A 15,769-nucleotide genomic window follows, 5' to 3' on the forward strand; every position below is an offset into this window, starting at 1 on the left:
TGAGAGTTTTTTGTTATTAAATGGTGGAGACATAGTATTTATAAGAAATGGGAAGAAGCTAAGAGATAGAGCTTAAAGATTAGAGAGAAAATAAGAATGAAAGTAGAACCAACCTGCTTGAAGAAGATAAAAGATAATAGGAATAAGAGCACATATAGAAGAGATTGCCTTAGAATGGAAAAGGGTCAGCAATTTGTCAAAGAAATAAATGAAAGAAGAAATAGTTGTAGAGATGTCTTAGCTATATAAGATTAAGAGAGAGCTCTCATCAAATGATGTCATTTTTTTTTTGTAAATTATAAGGCGAAGTTCTTAGCTGCTAGAAAGAAATAGGAAGGTGGTTTTCATAGGTAACAAGTTTTGAAGAAATTAATGTATATTGATAGAGAGAATTGGATAGAAAATTAATTAGAGACTATAAAAAGTCTTCTTTGCTTTGGTGATGACCTCAGCTGAGATTAAGTAACATAATTTTGTATAATTATCATGTTTTTTCTTACCATGATTTTCTTCCAACTCAAATTCATTAGCACATGAATAAAATGGAAGGAGGTGATAATAATCTAGGGTTGAGATTTGGCAAGATGTGATTGGTGATAAATTACAGTGGCAAGAGACCCACCAAAAGATAATCACAGAGAGTGGAACTGGTGGACCAAGTGGCCAATATAGGGAAGGGAGAAGAATGTAGCCATTGTGGGTAAAATGCTGAGAAGAGGAAATGGTGGTCCCAGTGAGGAGGAAGATCATAGTTAGGGCTTATAAGGCATTAATAATTATGAAATTATACAAAATTGTAATTAGATAAATGAATTTTAGAATCCATGGCTATGAAAGTGACACTGTTGTAGTTGAGGACAAGATGAAGATTATGACAATTTCTGTATGCATTTGAGGTGTAATGAAAGAATACATCATGGGAGCCAAGTAATCGGGGAAGATAAAGCATTTGAGAGTATATACTATTTATGATGAAGTCCCTGAGTTTGAGGAAAGGAAGTAGATTGGAGAGGAAGACTGTGAGCCAATACTGAATTTATTGAAAATAGAGGGAGAATGTCCTGAGAGTCAAAATAGAACAATCATGATTGGATAAAAATTTTGTTATGCACTAACCTCCAGGAGAGGAGGTTGCTAAGTAATAGTGGTAGTGTAAGAGTGGGGAAGTGGCAATAAGGAACAAAGAATTTTCTCCCTTTACCTCTATGAACAGTGAATTGAGGACATAGATTACAGGGGCAAGCATTGTAGGAAATGGTAATCACGTATGCATAATCATTTAAAAGGATCCATATTTCAGTAACTGCAATAAATAAAAATGAGACTAAAATAGATTTTTAAATGGGATGTGGGGGAGTGAAAAGCTATTTGGACTAGGTAAATTTGTCTTTACTACTCCCAGGTTCTTCTTCTATACCCATTTTTCCTCAGTTTCACACCTTGTGATGCCATCTAGGTGTTTAGATTCCTAAAATTCTTTTTACTTTTCTCCCCTTTGTGAATATACTTAAATATTGACTGTCAATCCTCATTTGAAAGCATTTTTATTTTGATCCTTTTCTTTAATTATTAAATGCAAGATATTATCTCATAATAAAGAACTTTAGCATAGTACCATCATACACACTTTGACTTTACATTCTAGCCCTACTTTGATAGTGTAGAGTTCCAGGTTCCCATTAGCAAGTCAATAAATTAGCATTTATTAAGCACTGAACTAAGTGCTGATGATACAAAGAAAGGCAAAAGAGGTAACATTTAACAAAGGACAAGTTTTGATTCACATGAACATAATATTGTAAGGATAAAATGTCCACCACTCTTACACTATCTGGAAACTCTAGTCAGTCAGTTATCAGGGCAAGACATGATGACTCACATGTTCTCAGATCCTCCCTCAGAGTCTGAGAGGCCACGTGGGATGTTTTATGCCTCCAGACTAGGAAGCTGATTCAGGGAAGCTGAGGTTGTGTTGGGGGAGAAAACTATCACAGCAAAATCAGGAAAGTTATGTAAGGAAACCACTGATCTGATCCTTTGACAGATCTTATTTCTAATTCACATCTTTCATATATGTTCCCATCTCTTTACTCATACAGGATCCAGTGAATTCCCAACTCCTAACTTCACTTTTAAGTCCTAAGCAATCAATTTCAAGTCTGTTATCATCCCACATAAATTGATGAGGGGGCAAATAAGTAGGGAGCTCAAGTATGTGACTGAAACTATTTTAGATGCTGAGGATGCCCTCAGTTTGAAAGGAACATGGTAGGTGGGGTTTAGGTTAGGTAATCTTCCTGGGCACAGAGAACCCTGGTGTTCAAAATTAGATTTAGGATTTTATTTTCAATCTGTAGATCTGTGTGTATGTAAATTCAAGAGATAGAGATAGGGATTAAACTTTATATGGTTTTAGAAAAGGTAGTTGATACTTTCACTGGTCATAGATGTAGCAAAATGAAAATTATAAACATTTGGTTTGATTGTAAAAACGTTAACCTAGTTATAACCAGGTGCTCAGCCTGCAGCAACTGTGTAGAATATTAAAAATATCTCTATTAGTGGAATATCTTATTTGATTACAATAATAAACTTTTGCATACTGAATCTTTGTAATTTGCCATTAAAATTTATAGCATGGTTGTCTCTTTATGCCTGAAATGTAAAGGGAATATTTTTTAGGATTAGCATATTGCAATTTTTAACCCTTTCTCCTGGAATATGTTAAAGCACTACCATGAACAGACAACATATTAAATTTTGCTCAATATCATTCACTCTAAACTGATTTTTATTTCAATACAAGTATTAAAAGAATTCATGTTGGGAGGTGTAGTCAAGATGGCAGCATAGAGGAAGCGAAAGTTCAGACCTCTGAAAACCCTTCCTTACCAATTACAAACTAAATGCTCCTAGAAGACTGAAATTCAAACCTAACAACAAGACAGAGCCAAGGAACCCTCCTGCTGGACTCAACTTAAAAGGCATGTCCCCCAAAAGCTGGAATTTGAGAACACTCAGGTTTAAGGGGAAGGAAGAAGGAAGGTCCCAGGACCCCTGCCCAACCTAGAGCGCTAAGCCTCCAGCGGCAGCTGGAACAGGCAAAGGCACTGGTCTGGAGGGAGTAAGTACCTTGAGGGCAAAGCTGTGACAGGTTCAGAGTGTCGAACACAGGTGGTGGGGAAGCAGTAAGAGAAGGAACGCAAAGCTGGAAGCCTCGTTGTATCAGCAGAGACCCTCCATATTGCTTCCCCCTTCCAGGAGGTTTTGGCCTCAGAGCACATCCAGTCGAACCTAGATAGACTTAATCCCATCAAAATCTTCAGAGGACTGGGAAGCTCAAACTCCAACACCCCTATCCCACAGACTGTGTTGAGTGATTTGCTGACAAAAGGGATGACTGACAGAAAAGCCCAAAAGAGAGAGAGAGAGAGAGAGAGAGAGAGAGAGAGAGAGAGAGAGAGAGAGAGAGAGAGAGAGAGAGAGAGAGAGAGAGAAACAACAGTGCAGGCAATTTCAGGGAGTAAAGAAGGAGTAATATGAGTAAACAACAGGAAAAGAAAAAAGAAATTACAATCTACAGCTTCTATACGGGCAATGAACAAAGAACAAATGGAACAGAGAAGGAGGAGGGAACACCAAGCAATAAAACAGAAAACCCAGCAAATTGGATACAGACCTTGGAAGAACTCAAAATACAATTAAAAACACAATTAAGAGAGATTAAAGACAATTGGGAAAATAACTTAAAAAGTAAGAAAAGTCATCTGGAAACAGAAAACCATGTCTTGAAAGCCAAAATCAATCAGCTTGAAAATGAGGCAAAGGAAATGAAAGATCAGAAGGAGAAGGTTGACCAAAAAGCCAGGGATGAAATCCAGTTTTTAAGAACCAGAATACAACAATTAGAAGCAAGTGACTTTACAAGGCAGCAGGACAAAACAAAATCAAAAGAATGAAAAAAATTGAGGAAAATATGAAGCATCTCATTCACAAAACAGAAGATTTAGAAAATCATTCCAGGAGAGGCAACTTAAGAGTCATTGGTCTATAGGAAGACCATGACAAAACAAAACAAAACAAAAACCTAGACATCATACTACAGGAAATTATCCAAGAAAACTGCCCTGATATTCTAGAACAAGAGGGAAAAGTGGAGATTGAAAGAATCCACAGATCACCTCCTCTACTTAATCCCAACTGACAACACCCAGGAATGTTATAGCCAAACTCAAGAACTATCAGACCAAGGAAAAATTATTACAAGCTTCTAAGAAGACGTCATTCAGATACCATGGAACCACAGTGAGGATAACAGAGGATCTGGCTGGATCTACATGGAAGGATCGAAAGTCATGGAATATGATATTCTGGAAAGAAAGTAAACTAGGTCTACAACCAAGAATCAACTACCCATCAAAACTGACTATATTCTTACAGGGGAAAGTATGGTCATTTAACAAAATAGAAGAATTCCAAGCATTTGTAAAGAAAAGACCAGACATGAACAGAAAACTTGATGCCCAAGCACAGAACTCGAGAATCATCAAAGGGTAATTCAAAAAGAGGGAAAAAAGAAAAAGAAAACAAAAAAACCCTTTTTTTAAAAAATATATTTTATTTGATCATTTCCAAGCATTATTTGTTAAAGACATAGATCATTTTCTTTTCCTCCCCCCACCCCCCATAGCCGACGCGTAAGTCCACTGGGCATTAGATGTTTTCTTGATTTGAACCCATTGCTTTGTTGATAGTATTTGCATTAGAGTGTTCATTTAGAGTCTATCCTCTGTCATGTCCCCTCAACCTCTGTATTCAGGCAGTTGCTTTTTCTCGGTGTTTCCACTCCCATAGTTTATCCTTTGCTTATGAATGGTGTTTTTTTCTCCTGGGTCCCTGCAAGTTGTTCAGGGACATTACACCGCCCCTAATGGAGAAGTCCATTACGTTCGATTATACCACAGTGTATTAGTCTCTGTGTACAATGTTCTCCTGGTTCTGCTCCTCTCGCTCTGCATCACTTCCTGGAGGTTGTTCCAGTCTCCATGGAACTTCTCCACTTTATTATTCCTTTTAGCACAATAGTATTCCATCACCAACATATACCACAGTTTGTTCAGCCATTCCCCAATTGATGGGCATCCCCTCGTTTTCCAGTTTTGGGCCACCACAAAGAGCGCAGCTATGAATATTTTTGTACAAGTCTTTGTGTCCATTATCTCTTTGGGGTACAAACCCAGCAGTGCTATGGCTGGGTCAAAGGGTAGATATTCTTTTGTCGCCCTTTGGGCATAGTTCCAAATTGCCCTCCAGAATGGTTGGATCAGTTCACAACTCCACCAGCAATGAATTAATGTCCCTACTTTGCCACATCCCCTCCAGCATTCATTACTTTCCTTTGCTATTATGTTAGCCAATCTGCTAGGTGTGAGGTGATACCTCAGAGTTGTTTTGATTTGCATCTCTCTGATTATAAGAGATGTAGAACACTTCTTCATGTGCTTGTTAATAGTTTTGATTTCTTTATCTGAGAACTGCCTATCCATTTCCCTTGCCCATTTATCAATTGGAGAATGGCTTGATTTTTTGTACAATTGATTTAGCTCATTATAAATATGAGTAATTAAACCTTTGTCAGAGGTTTCTATGAAGATTTTTCCCAATTTGTTGTTTCCCTTCTGATTTTAGTTATATTGGTTTTGTTTGTACAAAAGCTTTTTAGTTTGATGTAGTCAAAATTATTTATTTTACATTTTGTGATTCTTTCTATATCTTGCTTGGTTTTAAAGCCTTTCCCCTCCCAAAGGTCTGACATGTATACTATTCTGTGTTTACCCAATTTACTTATGGTTTCCTTCTTTATGTTTAAGTCACTCACCCATTTTGAATTTATCTTGGTGTAGGGTGTGAGGTGTTGATCTATTCCTAGTCTCTCCCACACTGTCTTCCAATTTTCCCAGCAGTTTTTATCGAATAGTGGATTTTTGTCCCAAAAGCTGGGATCTTTGGGTTTATCGTATACTGTCTTGCTGAGGTCGTTTTCCCCCAGTCTATTCCACTGATCTTCCTTTCTGTTTCTTAGCCAGTACCAAATTGTTTTGATGACTGCTGCTTTGTAATATAGTTTTAGGTCTGGGACTGCAAGGCCCCCATCATATGTGTTTTTTTTCATTATTTCCCTGGATATCCTTGATCTTTTGTTCTTCCAAATGAACTTTGTTATGGTTTTTTCTAAATCAGTGAAGAAGTATTTTGGTAGTTCAATGTGTATGGCACTAAATAGATAAATAAGTTTGGGTAGGATGGTCATTTTTATTATATTGGATCGTCCTATCCATGAGCAGTTAATGTTTTTCCAATTGTTCAGGTCTAGTTTTAGTTGTGTGGCGAGTGTTTTGTAGTTGTGTTCATATAGTTCCTGTGTTTGTCTTGGGAGATAGATTCCTAGGTATTTTATTTTGTCTAAGGTGATTTTGAATGGGATTTCTCTTTCTAGTTCTTGCTGCTGAGCTGTGTTGGAGATATATAGAAAAGCTGATGATTTATGTGGGTTTATTTTGTATCCTGCAACTTTGCTAAAGTTGTTGATTATTTCAATTAGCTTTTTGGTTGAATCTCTAGGATTCTTTAGGTAGACCATCATGTCATCCGCAAAGAGTGATAACTTGGTCTCCTCCTTGCCTATTCTGATACCTTCAATTTCTTTATCTTCTCTAATTGCTACTGCTAGTGTTTCTAGTACAATGTCAAATAGTAGAGGTGATAATGGGCATCCTTGTTTCACTCCTGATCTTATTGGGAATGCATCTAGTTTATCCCCATTGCAGATGATATTAGCTGTTGGTTTTAGATATATACTGGACCTGGACCCGGTTCAGGGGGTACGGCTCCCCTTGAAAGCCAGAGCCCGAGATCCCTCGGACCTCAGGGGTGGGAGCGCAGAGTCCAGGGCTCCCGGAAGCGGCAGCCGCGCCGGGCTCAGAGAGCAGGGTCTGGGGAACAACAACCCTCGGGGTCTTCTACCCAAGTCCCAGTCCGGGTGAAAGTTACTGCCTGGGGCTTCCGCTGCAGAGAGCCGGTCGGTCCGGGTGAAAGTTACTGCCTGGGGCCTCCGCTGCAGAGAGCTGGTCGGGGCAACAGCAACCCTCAGGGTGGGCAGGACAGCCTCGCGGGCTGGATCCTGCTATCCAGGTCTCAGTGAAAGTCTGTGCTCTCGGAGCTTGGGGAGGCGGCAGCCCATCCCCCCGCAGGCCGACGAAACAGCCTCACGGCCAGGGATTCTGAAGGCAACTTCCGGAAATCGAGCCAGGGGGAGAGTGTGGCCTCGTGGTCCGACCCTTCCATTCCAGTTCCAGTGAGGCATATTCAGTTTAACCCAGGGAACGCTCATAGAACCAACATCTGCCCAGGACTAAAGCCTCTGATCACTAGACAAAGACAAGAAAAGCCAATCCTCCACGTTCAGAGATGACAAACTCCACAGAAGCACAGAAGCCCCAAAATACCAAGAAAAATAAGAAGAAAGGGGCGACTCTGGACACATTCTATGGAGCCAAAATACAAAATACAGAGCAGATAGAAGAAGATATACAAGAAAATTCTCCAAAATCTTCCAAAGGAAATAGAAACTCTCCACAAACCCATGAAGAATTTGAATCAGAAAGGACCAAAAAGATGGAAGCCCTCTGGGAGGAAAAGTGGGAAATGATGCAAAAGAAATTCACGCATCTACAAAACCAGTTTGACCAAACTGTAAAAGAAAACCAGGCTTTAAAGCAAGAACTAATAAAGCAAAGCCAAAACACCAAGAAATTAGAAGAGAACATAAAATATCTCACCGACAAGGTGATAGATCTGGAAAACAGGGGGAGAAGAGAAAATTTAAGAATAATTGGACTCCCAGAAAAGCCAGAAATAAACACCAAACTGGACATGGTGATACAAGATATAATCAAAGAAAATTGCCCAGAGATTCTAGAACAAGGGGGCAATACAGCCACTGACAGAGCTCACAGAACACCTTCTACACTAAACCCCCAAAAGACAACTCCCAGGAATGTAATTGCCAAATTCCAAAGCTATCAAACAAAAGAAAAAATCCTACAGGAAGCCAGAAAAAGACAATTTAGATATAAAGGAATGCCAATCAGGGTCACACAAGACCTTGCAAGTTCTACGCTGAATGATCGTAAGGCATGGAACATGATCTTCAGAAAGGCAAGAGAGCTGGGTCTCCAACCAAGAATCAGCTACCCAGCAAAACTGACTATATACTTCCAAGGGAAAGTATGGGCATTCAACAAAATAGAAGACTTCCAACTTTTTGCAAAGAAAAGACCAGAGCTCTGTGGAAAGTTTGATACCGAAAATCAAAGAGCAAGGAATACCTGAAAAGGTAAATATTAAGGAAAGGGGAAAAATGTTATCTTCTTTTACTCAAACTCTCTTCTATAAGGACTACATTTATATCAACCTATGTATACTAATATGTGGGGAAAATGTAATGTATAAATAGGGGGTAAAGAAAGACCAAATAGAATAATGGTTCTCACACAAAGATTCACAGGGGAAGGGGAGGGGAAGAAAACTCCTATAAGAAGGAGAGGAAGAGGGGGGGGGGGTTACTTAAACCTCAATCTCAGGGAAATCAACTCTGAGAGGGAAAAACATCCAGATCCATTGGGATCTTGAATTCTATCTTACCCAACAAGGGCAAGGAGAAGGGAAAACCAAGGGGGGGAGGGGGAGAGGGAGAACAAAAAGGGAGGGAAAGAGAGGGGGGAGGGGGAGGGAACAAAAAGGGAGGGACTAAAAAGGGAAACATCAAGGGAGGGGACAAGGGGGACTGATTCAAAGTAAATCACTGGACTAAAAGGTAGAGCCGAAGAAGAAAAGGTTAGAATTAGGGAAGGCAATCAAAATGCCAGGGAGTCCACAAATGACAATCATAACTTTGAACGTGAATGGGATGAACTCACCCATAAAACGTAGACGAATAGCAGAATGGATTAGAATCCAAAACCCTACCATATGTTGTCTTCAAGAAACACACATGAGGCGGGTTGACACCCACAAGGTCAGAATTAAAGGATGGAGTAAGACCTTATGGGCCTCAACTGATAGAAAGAAGGCAGGAGTGGTAATCATGATATCTGATAAAGCCAATGCAAAAATAGACCTGATCAAAAGGGATAGGGAAGGTAATTATATTTTGTTAAAAGGGACTCTAGACAATGAGGAAATATCATTAATCAACATGTATGCACCAAATAATATAGCACCCAAATTTCTAATGGAGAAACTAGGAGAATTGAAGGAAGAAATAGACAATAAAACCATACTAGTGGGAGACTTAAACCAACCATTATCAAATTTAGATAAATCGAATCAAAAAATAAATAAGAAAGAGGTAAAAGAAGTGAATGAAATCTTAGAAAAATTAGAATTAATAGACATATGGAGAAAAATAAATAGGGATAAAAAGGAATACACCTTCTTCTCAGCACCACATGGCACATTCACAAAAATTGACCATACATTAGGTCACAGAAACATAGCACACAGATGCAAAAAAGTAGAAATAATGAATGCAGCCTTCTCAGATCACAAGGCAATAAAAATAATGATTAGTAATGGTACATGGAAAACCAAATCTAAAACCAATTGGAAATTAAACAATATGATACTCCAAAACCGTTTAGCTAAAGAAGAAATCATAGAAACAATTAATAATTTCATCAAGGAAAATGACAATGGCGAAACATCCTTTCAAACCTTTTGGGATGCAGCCAAAGCCGTAATCAGAGGCAAATTCATATCCCTGAAAGCTCATATTAACAAACAAGGGAGAGCAGAGATCAATCAATTGGAAATGCAATTGAAAAAACTCGAAAGCGATCAAATTAAAAACCCCCAGCAGAAAACCAAATTAGAAATCCTAAAAATTAAGGGAGAAATTAATAAAATCGAAAGTGATAGAACTATTGATTTAATAAATAAGACAAGAAGCTGGTACTTTGAAAAAACAAACAAAATAGACAAAGTACTGGTCAATCTAATTAAAAAAAGGAAGGAAGAAAAGCAAATTCACAGCATTAAAGATGAAAAGGGGGACAGCACCTCCAATGAGGAGGAAATTAAGGCAATCATTAGAAATTACTTTGCCCAATTATATGGCAATAAATACACCAATTTAGGAGAAATGGATGAATATATACAAAAATACAAACTGCCTAGACTAACAGAAGAGGAAATAGAATTCTTAAATAATCCCATATCAGAAATTGAAATCCATCAAGCCATCAAAGAACTTCCTAAGAAAAAATCCCCAGGGCCTGATGGATTCACCTGTGAATTCTATCAAACATTCAGAGAACAGTTAACCCCAATACTATACAAACTATTTGACATAATAAGCAAAGAGGGAGTTCTACCAAACTCCTTTTACGACACAAACATGGTACTGATTCCAAAACCAGGCAGGTCAAAAACAGAGAAAGAAAACTATAGACCAATCTCCCTAATGAATATAGATGCAAAAATTTTAAATAGGATACTAGCAAAAAGACTCCAGCAAGTGATCAGAAGGATCATTCACCATGATCAAGTAGGATTCATACCAGGGATGCAGGGCTGGTTCAACATTAGGAAAACCATCCACATAATTGACCACATCAACAAGCAAACTAGCAAGAACCACATGATTATCTCAATAGATGCAGAAAAAGCCTTTGATAAAATACAACACCCATTCCTATTAAAAACACTAGAAAGCATAGGAATAGAAGGGTCATTCCTAAAAAAAAAAAAAAAAAACCCTTTTTTTAAGAGACATAATAAGTTAAAATGATATGTATCCCTATAAGAAAAGAGGTCATAGGTAACTCTTAAAAATTGCTATTATAACCTGAGCAGCTAGAAGAATTACACTCAGAGTGAACAGTGACAAACTGTATAGGATGAAATGCAAGACATATATATGTATATAGATATATGTATGCATAAATACATATATATGTATATATAAATACATATACAACTAGAGCTAAAAAAAAGAGGTTAATACTAAAAGAAATTCGAAAAGAAACAAAAGGGTGTAAATTTATATGTCACAAAGAAGCTCATGGTGGGAGAGGGAAAACATCAATACACTGGAAGGGTAAAGAGGTTGGTGATAGGAAATAATCAACTCTTATGTGCTTTGAAATTGACTCAAAAAGGGAAGAACAATCCAATCAATTGGGGCAGAGAATTGATTTCTGCCCTATAGGGAAGTAGAAAGGTAACAAATAGACTGGTGGGGAGGGAAGCAGTACAAGGGAGGGAGAGGATGGGTGGTGTAGTTTAAAAATACTGTAATCAAGGAATAATGTTCTAAATTGACTAAATAAATTAATTTAAATTTAAAAAAGCATTCATGTTTTAAAGTTATTAAAACATTAGGATGAAGTCTTCCAAGTTATTGTTAGATAGACATGAGAAGTTGGGAATGATTATGGATTTAGTCCTTTCAGTTCTGTCCTACACTTCATGTCCCCATTAAGAGTTTTATGAGGAGAGATACGGGAGTGATTTGTCATTTTATTCTCCAGCTCATTTTATGGATGAATAAACTAAGGCAAAAAGGGTTAGGTGACAGCCAGAGTCACACAACTAGTTAAATGTTTGAGGTCAGATTAGAACTCAGGAAGATGGATCTTCTTTTTAAAAAAAAATTCATTTAGTGAATTTAGAACATTATTCCTTGGTTATAATAATCACAATATTTCCCTCCCTCCCCTCCACCCACCCCTCCCACAGCCGACACGCAATTTCATTAGGTATTACTTGTGTCCTTGATCAGAACCTATTTCCATGCTGTTGATGTTTGCACTAGGATGTTCATTTAGAGCCTACATTCCCCAACCATATCCCTCTACCCATGTATACAAGAAAAGATGAATTTTCTTGACTACAGGCCTGGAACTTTCTCCACTGGACTACCTACTGCCCTAACAGGGTTTACATTAATGAAATTGTAAGTATTGAGATGTCAAGTTTGAAGAAGTACCCATAAGTCTAGAAAGGGCAAGGACAGGAGAGGGAGATGCTTTTAATTCTTTCCTAATCTTACCCATCCTTACTAGGAGACCCTGGCATAAAAGAGGGAAGTGGTAATTTTAAGAAAAGGAAGAACAAGACTGAACTATAGTGTTCTTCTCTCAAAATAGCTTTGGTTTCTAGGAATGGGGGAAAGTTACAATAATAAGCAGATATGGTGGTGAAAGGGGAAGGTTTTTGAATCTGCATTCATGTCAAAAATTAGTCTTTCCCTCCTGAGATATCACACAAATCTCCTAGTGTAAAGGAGAGGAGTTCAACATCCTCCCATTAATCAGTATTTGGGCATGGTGAATTTAAATATGTAATCAAAGTGGGTGGTCTATAGCCTATTATTTTTCTATATATGTTCTTTGACCCAACAGAACAATTGATTAACTAACCAAACAAGTTAAAAAAAAACCCTACAAAAAAACAGGGCTCTGGGGGACTTTAAATAGCTTAAATAATCTTAGTAGAAAATCATTGGAATGGCGCACAATTCTGGTGATGGAGTAGAATGGTTCAAATGATTATAGGTTGAAAATTGGAGCCAAGACCCCAGGAAAGAAACATTCTTGGAGATGATAGTAAGAATGAGAATGGAAGAGAAAGCTTCTTTCTCTCCTTTCTGCCTCTCCACACCAACAACCTTCTTCATTAACCACATTATCAAGGAAATCAGATGAGTAAAAAGGAACACATCCATTTGAAAGAGGAAACACATGAGGGGCATTGTGAGGACAAACATGAATAAGTACACATAAACAGAGACAACCAAACAATGTAGGATTCCTCTTTACAAAGAATGACATTTTGTGTCAGAAAAGAAACCAGAAATTCACAAGAGGACTTCCAGGCCATAAAGAGTCAAGAGCTGTGTTTACTTGTGGAATAATATGTCCTGGACTACTTAGGAGGGGAAGTGGGTCTTTATATCAGTTTTTCTCACTGTACTGTCTTAGTAAGTATTCTTTTAATAAAAAGATAATTGAGTCGAACTGAATGAATGAGAAGCTTATCTTTGGGATCCATAAGTGACTGTGCCAGGGACCCACACCTTCAGGATTACTCATAGAATCTTAATAGTAGATGCCAGTAGATGCCATCAGTGTAATGAGGAAGTGTGATTTGGAGATAACCCCACTTTACAGTAAATGTAAGAGAGGAGTTATAAGCCCATGCTAATTGTTGTAATTATAGGAGACCTAGTGATTAAATGATGCCAAGTGAATCAATACATCAATCAGAATCATAAACTAGGTACTGTCAGTCAAAAATCATTTAAAATACCTACTATGTGCCAAGCACTATGCTAAGGTTTGGGAATAAAAAAAAATGCAAAAGACATTATTTGCCCTCAAGGAATACATGATGGGGGGCAAGTATAGTTAAATTCTTACAAAGTTTAAGAATATTCGAATTTTGGCAAATGACATCCCAAAGGAAACATCTTGTGATTGGCTAAACACTGATCTCATATATAAAATTACAGGCCTTCTAATTTCTGTGGAGGATTCTAGTGCTGACAACTTTCTTTTCATAAAATTAAAATTGTAGCAAAAACCTAGAGAGGGAATCACTCTTTGGAACTTTGTGGAGCAAGAGAGGGGAAAGAAGAGAGAGAAAAAAATAATTAATAGAGGATTAAATAATATGCCATGTTGACCTAGGCACATGAGAGGAGGTTAAAATTAGAAACCTGGCTTTGATGAATCCCTGACCTTGGTACCTGTATTTGGTTAGTTCCATGGTAGACTTTCCCAAAAATATGTATGAAATCCTCTCCTGTAGCGATTTTCTAAATCTTTCTTTATATGTCTGTTATCCTGCCATTCCACTCTGCTGCTTTGCTCATGTCCTCAATTTCCTCCACACTGCTTTTCTTTTTTTCCCTTCTAACATTTTAGTTCTCCAGTGACCTTTCTCTTTTCTTATCTTCTTTTTATTGATTTTTGATCTGGCTTAGCATTTATTCTCAAAACGTCCTACCTCTTGATTCTGCTCAGTGAAATCCTTTCCTTCCTAGCTCCACCTGGGAACTCTTCACATCTTAGAAAACAAACAAACAAAAAACCTTCTTTATTTCTTGTGTTTTTTATGAACTTTTTCTTCCCCAATTTTACAATGCCAGTATATTAGAAATCTATTTACATTTTAAAGCTTGGTACCCATAATTTGGTCAATAATGACTTTTTTAAAAAAAAGGTGTTTAAAACTAAGTGTAAGTGAGATGCATCTTAATGTTATTCATATCATTAATAAAAATAACAATATACAAAACACTCCTATGTTCCTTTTGGGCTACAAAGTGTTTTATATCCATAATATCAGTGTTGGGATAACAAAATATGAAATATTGGGCAAAAGTTGATGATAAGGAAGAAGAGAAAGGAAGGGAGACAGATAGAAAAAGGTAGAGACAGAGACACAGAGAAGAGGATAGAGACACAGAGAGAAGGACAGAGAGATGGAGACAGAGAAGAAGATAGACAAAGAAACATTGAGACAGGCAGAGAAAGAGACAGAGACACAATGTCAGAGACAGAATGACAGAGAGGGACAAATAACCTGAGTCACAGAGAAATTTACATAAAGACAATCAAGAGACAGAAAGACAAGGAGAAGGGTAGAAGAGGAGGGAATTGAAGTGGGAAAGAAGAGAGACAGAGAGAGATTTAACTTGGCAAAAAAAAAATAGTCCACCTCATTGTCAAAAGCTGGAGTAAAGAAGGAGAGAATGAGAGATGATATAAGGAGTTCTGATTTGAAAATGACTGTTTGGGATAGAGAACTCATGCTGAATCCTCTGACTTATAGTTTTAAAAGAAATAAAGTTTGAAGTCCTGCACTCTTACCAAAGCTTAATCATATAATGGTTAAGCTAAGGCCAGAGTGTAGGACTTATTTAAGGTGATTTTGGAGTTCCCTGCACTTGAAAACAATGTCTTTGCTGAGAAGACAGCTATGAGTAAACCAGCTTCTTTCATTAAATTAATTATCTCAGAATCATGTAAGCCAACAAAATTACTAATTTGGTTATTATTCTAGGTAATAATTATGATGTCATACAAACTTCATCAGTTAGGTTTGTTGTAAGACATTAAAATTGTGCATTACAAATGCAACATTTCATAGTTTGGACCTGTAAAATGGAAATGCAAAAATACAAACTTCTAAATCTGTACATTCCAAAGAAGCTCCTGAATGGGAACAGTCTTGTTCTTATGACTTTTTAACATGAGTGTGTTTTGACAGAGTTATGGAATACACCAATTGCTTCTAATTTTGCCAGCTAAAATTTTACCAGTCTTTCAGAAGTTTGCATTTATGTATTTCAGTCCTATAGACACAAACAGCAAAATGACACTACATTTTATAAGAAATTATTTATAGTTCAAAAACCTTGATCAGAGAAGTAGAATATAATATTCTCCTCTGCTACTACCATTATAAGCACTATAGCTCACAGATCAAGTCACCAGAGAGGGGCTGACTGCTCCTTCTTCCCTCAGGAAAAATAGTGAATTTCTGTGGGGTTCTGTCACTGTTTCTTACAAGCCCCCACCAATGTACTTATTAAGAATCATCCTGTGCATCATTTAGATTTTAGGAAAGAGATTTATTGAGAAGGTACAGCAAGAATAATTAGAATAAACATTCCCTCCAAAGTCTGAGATATACCCTCCCC

The sequence above is a fragment of the Monodelphis domestica genome, chromosome 6 (assembly GCF_027887165.1).
Source record: "Monodelphis domestica isolate mMonDom1 chromosome 6, mMonDom1.pri, whole genome shotgun sequence".
Taxonomy (NCBI): Eukaryota; Metazoa; Chordata; class Mammalia; order Didelphimorphia; family Didelphidae; genus Monodelphis; species Monodelphis domestica.